Source organism: Natator depressus, chromosome 13 (assembly GCF_965152275.1).
Source record: "Natator depressus isolate rNatDep1 chromosome 13, rNatDep2.hap1, whole genome shotgun sequence".
NCBI lineage: Eukaryota > Metazoa > Chordata > Testudines > Cheloniidae > Natator > Natator depressus.
In genome coordinates this window covers 35186008-35202030 of record NC_134246.1, presented here as the reverse complement: position 1 = coordinate 35202030, position 16023 = coordinate 35186008, and positions in this window count along the sequence as shown.

Here is a 16023-nt window from a genome sequence, read left to right as displayed (position 1 = left end):
GTTTAATGGAGATTCAGTCCTGTGTGAAATATCAGGAGGAGGGATAGCTCAGTGCGTTGAGCATTGGGTTGAGCATTGGCCTGCTAAACCCAGGGTTTTGAGCTCAATCCTTGAGGGGGCCATTCTGTGTGACAGTTGTTTTTCTTTCTCCTTGATGTAAAGCCACCCCCTTTGTTGATTTTAATTCCCTGTAAGCCAACCCTGTAAGCCATGTCATCAGTCGCCCCTCCCTCCTTCAGAGCAAAGGCAGACAATCGTCCCGCACCTTTTTTCTGTGCAGACGCCATACCACAGGCAAGCATGGAGCCCGCTCAGATCACTTTGGCAATTAGGAGCACATTAAACACCACGTGCATTATCCAGCAGTACGTGCAGCACCAGAACCTGGCAAAGCGAAACCGGGCAAGTAGGGGACGTCAGCTCGGTGACGAGAGTGACGAGGACATGGACACAGACTTCTCTCAAAGCACAGGCCCTGGCAATGTGGGCACCATGGTGCTAATGGGGCAGGTTCATGTGGTGGAATGCTGATTCTGGGCCCAGGAAATAAGCACAGACTGGTGGAACAGCATCGTGTTGCAGGTCTGGAATGATTCCCAGTGGCTGCGAAACTTTCGCATGCGTAAGGGCACTTTCATGCAACTTTGTGATTTGCTTTCCCCTGCCCTGAGGGGCAAGAATACCAAGAGGAGAGCAGCCCTCACAAGTGAGAAGCGAGTGGCAATAGCCCTGTCAAGGTTACTTCCCCACTCTGAAATCTAGGGTACAGATGTGGGGACCTGCATGAAAACCTCCTAAGCTTACTTTTACCAGCTTAGGTTAAAACTTCCCCAAGGTACAAATTAATTTTACCCTTTGCCCTTGGATTTCCACTGCCACCACCAAACTTTATCTTCGTTTACTGGGAAACGAAGTTTGGCCACGTCTTTCCCCCCAAAATCCTCCCAACCCTTGCACCCCACTTCCTGGGGAAGGTTTGGTAAAAATCCTCACCAATTTGCATAGGTCACCACGGACCCAAACCCTTGGATCTTAGAACAATGAAAAAGCATTCAGTTTTCTTACAAGAAGACTTTTAATAGAAGTAAAGAAATCACCTCTGTAAAATCAGGATGGTAAATACCTTACAGGGTAATTAGATTCAAAACATAGAGAATCCCTCTAGGCAAAACCTTCAGTTACAAAAAAGACACACAGACAAGAATAAAGAAAAGGAGTACTTGTGGCACCTTAGAGACTAACCAATTTATTTGAGCATAAGTTTTCGTGAGCTACAGCTGCATCCGATGAAGTGAGCTGTAGCTCACGAAAGCTTATGCTCAGATAAATTGGTTAGTCTCTAAAGTGCCACAAGTACTCCTTTTCTTTTTGCAAATACAGACTAACACGGTTGTTACTCTGAAACAGACAAGAATAGTCATTCTATTCAGCACAGCTCTTTTGTCAGCCATTTAAAGAAATCATAATCTAACACATACCTAGCTAGATTACTTATTAAAAGTTCTAAAACTCCATTCCTGTTCTGTCCCTGGCAAAAGCAGCATACAGACAGACACAGACCCTTTCTTTTTCTCCCTCCTCCCAGCTTTTGAAAGTATCTTGTCTCCTCATTGGTCATTTTGGTCAGGTGCCAGCGAGGTTACCTTTAGCTTCTTAACCCTTTACAGGTAAGAGGATTTTTCCTCTGGCCAGGAGGGATTTTAAAGCGGTTTACCCTTCCCTTTATATTTACATAAAGACTAACAATATTTTCGACATCTCAAGGACGATTTTAACCAGTTGATTCTGGGAAACTTTCACGGGAGAGTGCATCAGCCACTTTGTTAGAAGCTCCTGAGATGTGTTGGATGTCGAAATCAAAATCTTGGAGAGCTAAACTCCACCGAATACGTTTTTTGTTATTTCCCATGGTGGTATGAAGCCACTGTAACGCAGAATGGTTGGTTTGCAGGTGGAAACGCCGTCCCCAAACATATGGGCGTAGCTTTTCCAGGGCATAGACAATGGCATAACATTCTTTTTCACTGATTGACCAGTTGCTTTCCCTCTCAGACAGTTTTTTGCTGAGAAACACTACAGGGTGGAATTCTTGATCAGGTCCTTTCTGCATTAAAACTGCTCCCACACCACGCTCAGACGCATCTGTGGTTACTAGGAATGGTTTGTCAAAGTCTGGGGCCCTAAGTACAGGGTCAGACATGAGTGTCGCTTTAAGCTGACTAAAGGCCTTCTGACACTCTTCGGTCCACTGAACAGCATTTGGCTGTTTCTTTTTGGTTAGGTCTGTCAGTAGGGCGGCGATTTGGCTGTATTGTGGTACAAATCGTCTATAATAACCGGCCAAGCCAAAGAAGGATTGAACTTGTTTCTTTGACTTTGGGACAGGCCACTTTTGGATAGCATCCACTTTGGCCTGTAGGGGGCTGTTAATTCCTTGACCCACCTGGTGTCTGTTAAGGCCCATTTGACACTTCTTAGCCTTAACAGTGAGTCCTGCCTCCCTTATGCGCTCAAAGACTTTTTGTAGATGTTCCAGGTGTTCTGCCCAGGAATCCGAAAATATGGCCACATCGTCAAGGTAGGCGACTGCATATTCTCCTAATCCTGCTAGGAGACCATCTACAAGTCTTTGGAAGGTGGCGGGTGCATTTCACAGCCCGAAAGGGAGGACATTAAATTCATACAGCCCGAGATGTGTGGTGAAGGCTGACCTTTCCTTGGCGGATTCATCTAACGGTACCTGCCAGTACCCCTTGGTTAAGTCCAAGGTAGAGATGAACTGGGCCCGTCCCACTTTCTCTAATACTTCATCTGTGCGTGGCACTGGATAGTTGTCTGGGCGAGTTACAGCATTTAGCTTACTGTAGTCCACGCAAAAACGTATCTCCCCATCTGGTTTGGGAATTAGAACCACTGGAGATGCCCATGCACTTCCAGAGGGGCGGATTACACCCATCTGTAACATATCCTGGATCTCCCCATCTATAGCAATTTTAACTTGAGGAGACACCCGGTAAGGTTGGACTTTAATTGGGTGAGCATTACCTGTGTCAATGGAGTGGCATGCCCGTTCAGTCAGTCCTGGGGTGGCTGAGAACATTGGCGCGTAGCTAGTGCACAGCTCCTTGATCTGCTGTCGCTGCATACGCCCAAGGGTCATGGAAAGGTTCACCTCTTCCACACCACCAGCACTTTTCCCTTCATAGTAGACACCTTCCAACCACTCAGCGTCGTCTCCTCCCTGGGCTGTAAACTGACAAACCTTTAATTCTCTGGAATAAAAGGGCTTTAGAGAATTAATATGGTACACTTTAGGCTTTCGGTTGGAGGTCCCAATCATTGGAGTGCTCATTTACGAATTTACGTATTCTGGCCCCCAAAGTCCCATTAAACTTCCCCACCATGCCATTTATTTGATGGTGATAAGGAGTGGCAACCAAGTGATTTACCCCATGAGCACCCCAAAGGTTTTCCATAGTTCCTGCCAGTAAATTAGTCCCTGCATCTGTGAGGATGTCGGAGGGCCAACCTACCCTGGCAAAAATGTCTGCTAGTGCCTGGCACACACTTTTAGCCCTGGTGTTGCTTAGAGCTACTGCTTCCAGCCATCAGGTGGCAAAATCCATGAAAGTCAGGATGTACTACTTTCCTCTGGGTATCTTTTTCGGAAAAGGACCCAGAATATCCACAGCTACTCGCTGAAATGGAACTTCAATGATGGGGAGTGGCTGGAGAGGGGCTTTGACCTGGTCTTGGGGTTTTCCCACTCTTTGGCATACTTCACAAGACCGGATATAGGTAGAAACATCCTTGCCCATTCCCTCTCAGTGGAATGACCCCCCCAAACGGTCTTTGGTCCTGTTCACCCCAGCATGGCCACTAGGGTGATCATGGGCTAAGCTCAAGAGCTTGGCCCAGTACTCAGTTGGAACTACCAACTGTCTCTGAGGATGCCAGTCTTCCTGGTGTCCACCAGAAAGAGTTTCCTTGTATAAAAGTCCTCTTTCTACAAGAAACCTGGATGGATTAGAAGAGCTGAGAGGCGGTGGGTTGCTCCGTGCCGCCGTCCAAGCTCTTTGGAGGCTTTCATCTGCTTCCCGTTCGGTCTGGAACTGTTCTCTTGATGCTGGAGACATCAGTTCCTCATTGGATTATGGACCTATGCTTGGTCCCTCTGGAAGCGATGTAGGGGATGGGGCTGTTTCCGTTGACTGTGAACCGCTCTCCGCTGGGACACTATGTTGGGGTTCAGGCTCCGGGAAAGCCTCTTGTGTAGGGTTATGGGCTGCTGCCGGTTCAGGTTCGGTGGGGCTCTCTGGTGTTGAGGTTGCAAGTACTGGATTCAGTGCTGGCAATGGGTCTGGTGCTGGTTGTTCCACCGGTTCCGGTTCTGGGACTGGTTCCGTCTGGGTTTCTGGGACTGGATCCACTACTGCTGTTGCAGACATTGGCCTGGGGTTTGGGTCTGTCACCTCTGACCGGATCCTGACAGTAATTTCCGGAACAGAGCTAGGCGTCACGGCTTGTTTAGCCTGGCTGCGGGTGACCATTCCCACCCTCTTGGCCCGCTTCACATGATTGGCCAAGTCTTCCCCCATGTCATAAATATAAAGGGAAGGGTAAACCCCTTTAAAATCCCTCCTGGCCAGAGGAAATCTCCTCTCACCTGTAAAGGGTTAAGAAGCTAAAGGTAACCTCGCTGGCACCTGACCAAAATGACCAATGAGGAGACAAGATACTTTCAAAAGCTGGGAGGAGGGAGAGAAACAAAGGGTTTGTGTGTCTGTCTACATTTTGTCTTTGCCGGAGATAGACCAGGAATGAAGCCTTAGAACTTTTAGTAAGTAATCTAGCTAGGTATGTGTTAGATTATGATTTCTTTAAATGGCTGAGAAAAGAATTGTGCTGAATAGAATAACTATTTCTGTCTGTGTATCTTTTTTGTAACTTAAGGTTTTTGCCTAGAGGGGTTCTCTATGTTTTGAATCTAATTACCCTGTAAGGTATTTACCATCCTGATTTTACAGGGGGGATTTCTTATTTCTAATTACTTCTATTTTTATTAAAAGTCTTCTTGTAAGAAAACTGAATGCTTTTTCATTGTTCTCAGATCCAGGGGTTTGGGTCTGTGGTCACCTATGCAAATTGGTGAGGCTTTTTATCCAACATTTCCCAGGAAAGGGAGGGTGCAAGTGTTGGGAGGATTGTTCATTGTTCTTAAGATCCAAGGGTCTGGGTCTGTAGTCACCTAGGCAAATTGGTGAGGCTTTTTACCAAACCTTGTCCAGGAAGTGGGGTGCAAGGTTTTGGGAAGTATTTTGGGGGGAAAGACGTGTCCAAACAGCTCTTCCCCAGTAACCAGTATTTGTTTGGTGGTGGTAGCGGCCAATCCAAGGACAAAAGGGTGGAATATTTTGTACCTTGGGGAAGTTTTGACCTAAGCTGGTAAAGATAAGCTTAGGAGGCTTTTCATGCAGGTCCCCACATCTGTACCCTAGAGTTCAGAGTGGGGGAGGAACCTTGACACCCCAACAGCATGGGGATGGGACAATCATCATAGTCTGCAAAAGTCCACGTTCCTGACCAGCCCTGGTACTGGACAGGCAACTTGGCTGTAGGCAAATTGAAAGAGTTGGACTTGAAGGGTTGAATCGTCACTTGGATCTCTGGGTTGATTCATTTGGGGTCCTCTAAGGAAGCATGGATAGCTGACACTTGTGCTCCGGTGTCCCTCCACGCAGTGACCTTCTTCCTGCCCACACTCACAGTTTCCCTCCGCTCCAAGGGTATCTGGGAGATATATGGGCCTGCAGATCTCTGGTGTGATTCCAGTGCAATGAACTGTAATCTGTTGGGTTTCTTGGGGCAGTTGGCCTTTACATGCCCCAGCTCCTTACATTTAAAACATCGTCCAGGTGATGGGTCACTGGGGCGAGGCGGGTTGCTGGAGAACGGGGTGGTGGGATGATAAGGTGTCTGGAGGGTTCTTTGGGAGGTAGGGGGGGCCTTGGGCGGCCCCCCGTAATAGGGTGTGGTCTGGGGTTGTCCCTTCTGGTCTCCACTCCAACTGCGACCAGTTTTCTTCTTCTCTGCCACCTCTACCCATCTGGCTCGAATCTCTCCTGCCTCGATTACAGTTTTGGGCTTCCCATCTAGGATGTATCTTTCTATTTCCTCAGGAACACCCTCTAAGAATTGTTCCATTTGCATGAGGAAGGGCAACTCTTCTGGAGATATAACACTTGCTCCTGATATCCAGGCATCCCAATGTTTCACAAGGTGGTAGGCATGTCGGGTAAATGACACGTCTGGTTTCCACCTTAGGGCTCTAAACCTCCGACGAGACTGCTCGGGTGTTATCCCCATTCTGACTCTCGCCTTGGATTTAAACAGTTCATACTTGTTCATGTGTTCTTTAGGCATTTCAGCTGCCACCTCAGCTAAGGGTCCACTGAGCTGCGGCCTCAGCTCTACCATGTATTGGTCGGTAGAGATGCTGTACCCAAGGCAGGCCCTTTCGAAGTTTTCTAAGAAGGCCTCAGTATCATTGCCTGCCTTGTAGGTGGGGAACTTTCTGGGATGGGAAGTGGTACCTGGAGAAGGATTGCTTGGGTTTGTTGGTATATTCTGCTGAGCCTTTACCTTCTCCATCTCCAGTTCATGCTTCCTCTCTTTTTCCTTCTCCTCCTCCACATGCTTCCTCTCTTTTTCCTTCTCTTCCTCCACATGCTTCCTTGCCTCCATTTCCCTCCTGTACCTCCTTCTCCATCCGCATGAGTTCTATCTGTCTTTCATGTTCCTTTTGTTTTTCAGCAGCCTCAAATCTGGCTAATTCCAGCATTTTTTGAGCCGTGGAGTCTGTTATCCTAACCTCTCTGTTTTTAACTAACTTTACATCCGAGGTTTGGAAATAAAACAAACAAAACTTGGCTTGTAAAATTTTGCTGTGCTGGAATAGGATACCTATTCTCTGATAGTGATTGTCAGCCTACAGAAAAAGACAATTCCCTTTGTCTCTGCTCTGGCCCCAAAGCAAAGCAAAAGGAAAAAAAATTACCTTCCAACTATTGCCAGTTGGAGACACAAAGCAGCGCAAAGATCTATGAATCTAGGTTTAATTGGTCCTGCCTAAGCACAAAGGGCTGGACTTGATCGCTTGAGGTCCCTTCCTGACCAACATTTGTATGAATCTATGAAAAGGCTAGAAGGAACCACTGTGATCTTCTCTCGTCTGACCTCCTGTGTCACACATTCCACAGGGCTTTCCTGAATTCATGTCTATAAAACAGCATATTTTTAAGACAGATGTCCAATCTTGTTTTAAAAAATCTCCAGTGATGGAGAATCCACCATGACCCTTGATAAAGTGTTCAAATGTTTAATTACCTTCCCTGATAAAAATGTGTTCCTTTAGTCTGTCATTGTAAGGCAGGTTTTCCAATCCCTTAAACATTCTTGCGGTGCTTCTCTGAACCCTCTCCAACATATTAACATCCTTCTTGAATTGTGGCCAGCAGAATGAGACAAGTTATTCCAGTAGTGGTGACAAATACAGAGGCAGTATATCCTACTTACTCTTACTCAAGATTCCCCTGTTTATACAGCCAAGGATCATATTATCCTTTTGGTCCCAGCACCATGCTGGGAGCTCATGTTTAGCTAATCCTCCAAGTCTTTTTCTGAGTCACTGCTTCCCAGGATGAAGTCTCTCATGCTGTAAGTATGGCCTATGTTTTTGCTCCTAGATGTACCACTTTACATTTGACCTTATTTAAATGTATTTTTTAAAATTGTGTCTAGTTTACCAAAAGATACCAATTTCTCTGCATAAGTGGTCTGTCCTTTTCATTATTTACCCACTCACCCAATCTTTGAGTCATCTGAAAACTTTACCAGTGAAGATTTTATGGGTTTTTCAAAAAAGGTTAAGGCTTGCAGGGCACCACTAGAAACACACCCACTAAGTGATGATTTCCCATTTACAATTACATTTTGAGACTTGTCAGTTAGCCAGTTTTTAATCCATTTAATGTGTGCCAGGTTAATTTTGTATCAGTCTCGGTTTTTAATTAAAACTGAGCTGTGAAGATATTATTTACAGGGGATCCTGCTCAGTTATATGGCTCTTCTGCCAAGGCTGGGAAAAGACAGATAAAAAGGACAGAAACAGTTTAAAAAAAAAAGAGAGAGAGAGAGAGAGAGTTGTCAGGGGCCCTTTGCAGGGAAACAGACTGACACATAGGGCTTGTCTATACTTATGGATAAATCAGCACCTCTGCGATCGATGCAGTGGTGTCGATTTAGCGGGTCTGGTGAAGACAAGATAAGTTGATGGCAGAGTGCTCTCCTGTGGATGTCTTTACTCCACCTCCCAGAGAGTTGGAAGGTAAGTGAGCAGGAGAGTGTCTCCCATCAACACAGTGTGGTGTAGACATCGCTTTAAGTCGACCTAAGTTACGTCAACTTAAGTTACATAATTTACATATTTCAGAGTAACAGCCATGTTAGTCTGTATTCGTAAAAAGAAAAAAGAAAAGGAGTACTTGTGGCACCTTAGAGACTAACCAGTTTATTTGAGCATGAGCTTTCGTGAGCTACAGCTCACTTCATCGGATGCATAGCATATCGTGGAAACTGCAGAAGACATTATATACACACAGAGACCATGAAACAAAACTTCCTCCCACCCCACTGTCCTGCTGCTAACAGCTTATCTAAAGTGATCATCAAAGAGGGCCATTTCCAGCACAAATCCAGGTTTTCTCACCCTTCCCCCCCCCGCCCCCACAGACACACATACAAACTCACTCTCCTGCTGGTAATAGCCCATCCCTCTTTGAAACCTCTCTTTATAATGCGCATGATAATCAAGGTGGGTCATTTCCAGCACTAATCCAGGTTTTCTCACCACCACCCCCCACACACACACACACACTCCCCTCCAAAAACCACACACACAAACTCACTCTCCTGCTGGCAATAGCTCATCTTACAATGTGCACAGCAATAATCCAAGTTTAACCAGAACGTCTTGGGGGGGGGTTGTAGGAAAAAAAACAAGGGGAGATAGGCTACCTTGCATAATGACTTAGCCACTCCCAGTCTCTATTCAAGCCCAAATTAATAGTATCCAATTTGCAAATGAATTCCAATTCAGCAGTTTCTCGCTGGAATCTGGATTTGAAGTTTTTTTGCTTTAAGATAGCGACCCTCATGTCTGTGATTGCGTGACCAGAGAGATTGAAGTGTTCTCCGACTGGTTTATGAATGTTATAATTCTTAACATCTGATTTGTGTCCATTTATTCTTTTACGTAGAGACTGTCCAGTTTGACCAATGTACATGGCAGAGGGGCATTGCTGGCACATGATGGCATATATCACATTGGTGGATGTGCAGGTGAACGAGCCTCTGATAGTGTGGCTGATGTTGTTAGGCCCTGTGATGGTGTTCCCTGAATAGATATGTGGGCACAGTTGGCAACGGGCTTTGTTGCAAGGATAGGTTCCTGGGTTAGTGGTTCTGTTGTGTGGTATGTGGTTGTTGGTGAGTATTCGCTTCAGGTTGGGGGGCTGTCTGTAGGCAAGGACTGGCCTTTCTCCCAAGATTTGTGAGAGTGTTGGGTCATCCTTCAGGATAGGTTGTAGATCCTTAATAATGCGTTGGAGGGGTTTTAGTTGGGGGCTGAAGGTGACGGCTAGTGGCGTTCTGTTATTTTCTTTGTTAGGCCTGTCCTGTAGTAGGTGGCTTCTGGGAACTCTTCTGGCTCTATCAATCTGTTTCTTCACTTCCGCAGGTGGGTATTGTAGTTGTAAGAATGCTTGATAGAGATCTTGTAGGTGTTTGTCTCTGTCTGAGGGGTTGGAGCAAATGCGGTTGTATCGCAGAGCTTGGCTGTAGACGATGGATCGTGTGGTGTGGTCAGGGTGAAAGCTGGAGGCATGTAGGTAGGAATAGCGGTCAGTAGGTTTCCGGTATAGGGTGGTGTTGATGTGACCATCGTTTATTAGCACTGTAGTGTCCAGGAAGTGGATCTCATGTGTGGACTGGACCAGGCTGAGGTTGATGGTGGGATGGAAATTGTTGAAATCATGGTGGAATTCCTCAAGGGCTTCTTTTCCATGGGTCCAGATGATGAAGATGTCATCAATATAGCGCAAGTAAAGTAGGGGTGTTAGGGGACGAGAGCTGAGGAAGCGTTGTTCTAAATCAGCCATAAAAATGTTGGCATACTGTGGGGCCATGCGGGTACCCATAGCAGTGCCGCTGATCTGAAGGTATACATTGTCCCCAAATGTAAAATAGTTATGGGTAAGGACAAAGTCACAAAGTTCAGCCACCAGGTTAGCCGTGACATTATCGGGGATAGTGTTCTTGATGGCTTGTAGTCCATCTTTGTGTGGAATGTTGGTGTAGAGGGCTTCTACATCCATAGTGGCCAGGATGGTGTTATCAGGAAGATCACCAATGGATTGTAGTTTCCTCAGGAAGTCAGTGGTGTCTCGAAGGTAGCTGGGAGTGCTGGTAGCGTAGGGCCTGAGGAGTGAGTCTACATAGCCGGACAATCCTGCTGTGTAGTACATAGAATATCCCAGGTCGGGGTTCCAGGGGTGTGTCTGTGCGGATTTGATCTTGTGCTTTTTCAGGAAGTTTCTTGAGCAAATGCTGTAGATGCTTTTGGTAACTCTCAGTGGGATCAGAGGGTAATGGCTTGTAGAAAGTGGTGTTGGAGAGCTGCCGAGCAGCCTCTTGTTCATATTCCGACCTATTCATGATGACAACAGCACCTCCTTTGTCAGCCTTTTTGATTATGATGTCAGAGTTGTTTCTGAGGCTGTGGATGGCATTGTGTTCTGCACGGCTGAGGTTATGGGGCAAGTGATGCTGCTTTTCCACAATTTCAGCCCGTGCACGTCGGCGGAAGCACTCTATGTAGAAGTCCAGTCTGCTGTTTCGACCTTCAAGTAGTGTAACTTAGGCCAATTTACAGCTTTAGTGTAGACCAGCCCATAGACAGGCCCTTCCAGATGGGGCTGTGTCATAAATATAAAGGGAAGGGTAAAACCCTTTAAAATCCCTCCTGGCCAGAGGAAAAATCCTCTTACCTGTAAAGGGTTAAGAAGCTAAAGGTAATCTCGCTGGCACCTGACCAAAATGACCAATGAGGAGACAAGATACTTTCAAAAGCTGGGAGGAGGGAGAAAAACAAAGGGTCTGGGGCTGTCTGTGTGATGCTTTGGCCGGGGACAGAACAGGAATGGAGTCTTAGAATTTAGTAAGTAATCTAGATAGGTATGTGTTAGATTATGATTTCTTTAAATGGCTGAGAAAATAGCTGTGCTGAATAGAATGAATATTCCTGTCTGTGTGTCTTTTTTGTAACTTAAGGTTTTGCCTAGAGGGATTCTCTATGTTTTGAATCGAATTACCCTGTAAGCTATCTACCATCCTGATTTTACAGAGGTGATTCCTTTTCTACTTCTATTAAAAGTCCTCTTGTAAGAAAACTGAATGCTTTTTCATTGTTCTAAGATCCAAGGGTTTGGGTCTGTGGTCACCTATGCAAATTGGTGAGGATTTTTACCAAACCTTCCCCAGGAAGTGGGGTGCAAGGGTTGGGAGGATTTTGGGGGGAAAGACATTTCCAAACTACGTTTTTTCAGGAACCCAGATAAAGTTTGGTGGTGGCAGTGGAAGTCCAGGGGCAAAGGGTAAAATAGTTTGTACCTTGGGGAAGTTTTAACCTAAGCTGGTAAAAGTAAGCTTAGGAGGTTTTCATGCAGGTCCCCACATCTGTACCCTAGAGTTCAGAGTGGGGAAGGAACCTTGACATGGTGGCAGAGTGGTGGGATTAACCTGAAATCCTTTTGAGATCAATTTGAGATTTTTTGAACCAGAAAAACAGATTTTAAAAAGGAAATATTTCTTTTCCTTTGGGGCTGCTGGAAAGGAGGTCCAACCGAAAGCAGCTAGTTTTTTCTCTGCTTTGGGGCCAGAGCAGAGACAAAAGGGGATTATCGTGATGAATTGCAGGTTTTCTTTGCCTGGAGGCAGAGTAGTTAACCTCCTGCAGGGAAATTCACAGTCTTCACAAACCTGAGGCTTTTTTCCCCTAAAAGTAAATAGAGAGGTGTTCTACCCATTTGCCTGGAGACAAAAGTGGTTGGGACTTTTTTTTTAGGATTTTGATTTTTTTTTTTTTTTACAAGGAGCACAGATTTGAAAAGGAAATTTTTTTCCTTTGGGCTGCTGGAAAGCAGGTTTCCAAGTAGTTGGGTGTTTTGCTTTGATCTGGGGCCAGAGCAGAGACAAAGGGAATTGTCTTTTTCTGTAGGCTGACAATCACTATCAGAGAATAGGTATCCTATTCCAGCACAGCAAAATTTTACAAGCCAAGTTTTGTTTGTTTTATTTCCAAACCTTGGATGTAAAGTTAGTTAAAAACAGAGAGGTTAGGATAACAGACTCCACGGCTCAAAAAATGCTGGAATTAGCCAGATTTGAGGCTGCTGAAAAACAAAAGGAACATGAAAGACAGATAGAACTCATGCGGATGGAGAAGGAGGTACAGGAGGGAAATGGAGGCAAGGAAGCATGTGGAGGAGGAGAAGGAAAAAGAGAGGAAGCATGTGGAGGAAGAGAAGGAAAAAGAGAGGAAGCATGTGGAGGAGGAGAAGGAAAAAGAGAGGAAGCATGAACTGGAGATGGAGAAGGTAAAGGCTCAGCAGAATATACCAACAAACCCGAGCAATCCTTCTCCAGGTACCACTTCCCATCCCAGAAAGTTCCCCAACTACAAGGCAAGCGATGATACTGAGGCCTTCTTAGAAAACTTCGAAAGGGCCTGCCTTGGGTACAGCATCTCTACCGACCGATACATGGTAGAGCTGAGGCCACAGCTCAGTGGACCCTTAGCTGAGGTGGCGGCTGAAATGCCTAAAGAACACATGAACAAGTATGAACTGTTTAAATCCAAGGCGAGAGTCAGAATGGGGATAACACCCGAGCAGTCTCGTCGGAGGTTTAGAGCCCTAAGGTGGAAACCAGACGTGTCATTTACCCGACATGCCTACCACCTTGTGAAACATTGGGATGCCTGGATATCAGGAGCAAGTGTTGAATCTCCAGTAAATTTGCCCTTCCTAATGCAAATGGAACAATTCTTAGAGGGTGTTCCTGAGGAAATAGAAAGATACATCCTAGATGGGAAGCCCAAAACTGTAATCGAGGCAGGAGAGATTCGAGCCAGATGGGTAGAGGTGGAAGAGAAGAAGAAAACTGGTCGCAGTTGGAGCGGACACCAGAAGGGACAACCCCAGACCACACCCTATTACGGGGGGCCGCCCAAGGCCCCACCTACCTCCCAAAGAACCCTCCAGACACCTTATCATCCCACCACCCCATTCTCCAGCAACCCACCTCGCCCCAGTGACCCGTCACCTGGATGATGTTTTAAATTAAACGAGCTAGGGCATGTAAAGGCCAGCTGCCCCAAGAAACCCAACAGATTACAGTTCATTGCACTGGAATCACACCAGAGATCCGCAGGCCCAGATACCTCCCAGATACCCTTGGAGCGGAGGGAAACTGTGAGTGTGGGCGGGAAGAAGGTCACCGCGTGGAGGGACACCGGAGCACAAGTGTCAGCTATCCATGCTTCCTTAGTGGACCCCAATTGAAACAAACCAGAGATCCAAGTGACGATTCAACCCTTCTAGTCCAACTCTTTCAATTTGCCTACAGCCATGTTACCTGTCCAGTACCAGGGCTGGTCAGGAACGTGGACTTTTGCAGACTATGATGATTATCCCATCCCCACGCTGTTGGGGGAAGACTTGGCCAATCATGTGAAGCGGGCCAAGAGGGTGGGAATGGTCACCCGCAGCCAGGCTAAACAAGCCGTGACGCCTAGCTCTGTTCCGGAAATTACTGTCAGGATCCGGTCAGAGGTGATGGACCGAGACCCCAGGCCAATGTCTGCAACAGCAGTAGTGGATCCAGTCCCAGAGACCCAGACGGAACCAGTCCCAGAACCGGAACCAGCGGAACAACCAGCACCAGACCCATTGCCAGCACTGAATCCAGTACTTGCAACCTCAACACCAGAGGGCCCCACCGAACCTGACCGGCAGCAGCCCATAACCCTACACAGGAGGCTTTCCCGGAGCCTGAACCCCAACATAGTGTCCCAGCGGAGAGCGGTTCACAGTCAACGGAAACAGCCCCATCCCCTACATCGCTTCCAGAGGGACCAAGCATAGGTCCATAATCCAATGAGGAACTGATGTCTCCAGCATCAAGGGAACAGTTCCAGACCGAACAGGAAGCAGATGAAAGCCTCCAAAGAGCTTGGACGGCGGCACGGAGCAGCCCACCGCCTCTCAGCTCCTCTAATCGATCCAGGTTGGTTGTAGAAAAAGGACTTTTATACAAGGAAACTCTTTCTGGTGGACACCAGGAAGACCGACATCCTCAGAGACAGTTGGTAGTTCCAACTAAATACCGGGCCAAGCTCTTGAGCTTAGCCCATGATCATCCTAGTGGCCATGCTGGGGTGAACAGGACCAAAGATGATTTAGGGGGGGTCATTCCACTGGGAGGGAATGGGCAAGGATGTTTCTACCTATGTCCGGTCTTGTGAAGTATGCCAAAGAGTGGGAAAACCCCAAGACCAGGTCAAAGCCCCTCTCCAGCCACTCCCCATCATTGAAGTTCCATTTCAGCGAGTAGCTGTGGATATTCTGGGTCCTTTTCCGAAAAAGATACCCGGAGGAAAGCAGTACATACTGACTTTCATGGATTTTGCCGCCCGATGGCCGGAAGCAGTAGCTCTAAGCAACACCAGAGCTAAAAGTGTGTGCCAGGCACTAGCAGACATTTTTGACAGGGTAGGTTGGCCCTCTGACATCCTCACAGATGAAGGGACTAATTTCCTGGCAGGAACTATAGAAAACCTCTGGGAAGCTCATGGGGTAAATCACTTGGTTGCCACTCCTTACCACCATCAAACAAATGGCATGGTGGAGAAGTTTAATGGAACTTTGGGGACCATGATATGTAAATTCTTAAATGAGCACGCCAATGATTGGGACCTAGTGTTGCAGCAGTTGCTCTTTGCCTACAGAGCTGTACCACATCCCAGTTTAGGGTTTTCACCATTTGAACTTGTAAATGGCCGTGAGTTTAAGGGGCCATTACAGTTGGTGAAGCAGCAATGGGAGGCATTTACACCTTCTCCAGGAATTAACATTCTGGACTTTGTAACCAACCTACAAAACACCCTCTGAACCTCTTTAGCCCTTGCTAAAGAAAACTTACAGGATGCTCAAAAAGAGCAAAAAACCTGGTAGGATAAAAATGCCAGAGAGAATTCCTTCAAAGTAGGGGACCAGGTCATGGTCTTAAAGGCGCTCCAGGCCGATAAAATGGAAGCATCGTGGGAAAGGCCATTCACGGTCCAGGAGCGCCTGGGAGCTGTTAATTATCTCATAGCATTCCCCACCTCCAACCGAAAGCCTAAGGTGTACTATATTAATTCTCCAAAGCCCTTTTATTCCAGAGAATTAAAGGTTTGTCAGTTTACAGCCCAGGGAGGAGACGACGCTGAGTGGTTGGAAGGTGTCTACTATGAAGGGAAAAGTGCTGGTGGTGTGGAAGAGGTGAACCTCTCCATGACCCTTGGGCGTATGCGGCGACAGCAGATCAAGGAGCTGTGCACTAGCTATGCTCCGACGTTCTCAGCCACCCCAGGACTGACTGAATGGGCATACCTCTCCATTGACACAGGTAATGGTCACCCAATTAAAGTCCAACCTTACTGGGTGTCTCCTCAAGCTAAAATTGCTATAGACCGGGAGATCCAGGATATGTTACAGATGGGTGTAATCCACCCCTCTGGAAGTGCATGGGTATCTCCAGTGGTTCTAGTTCCCAAACCAGATGGGGAAATATGTTTTTGCGTGGACTACCGTAAGCTAAATGCTGTAACTCGCCCAGACAACTATCCAATGCCACGCACAGATG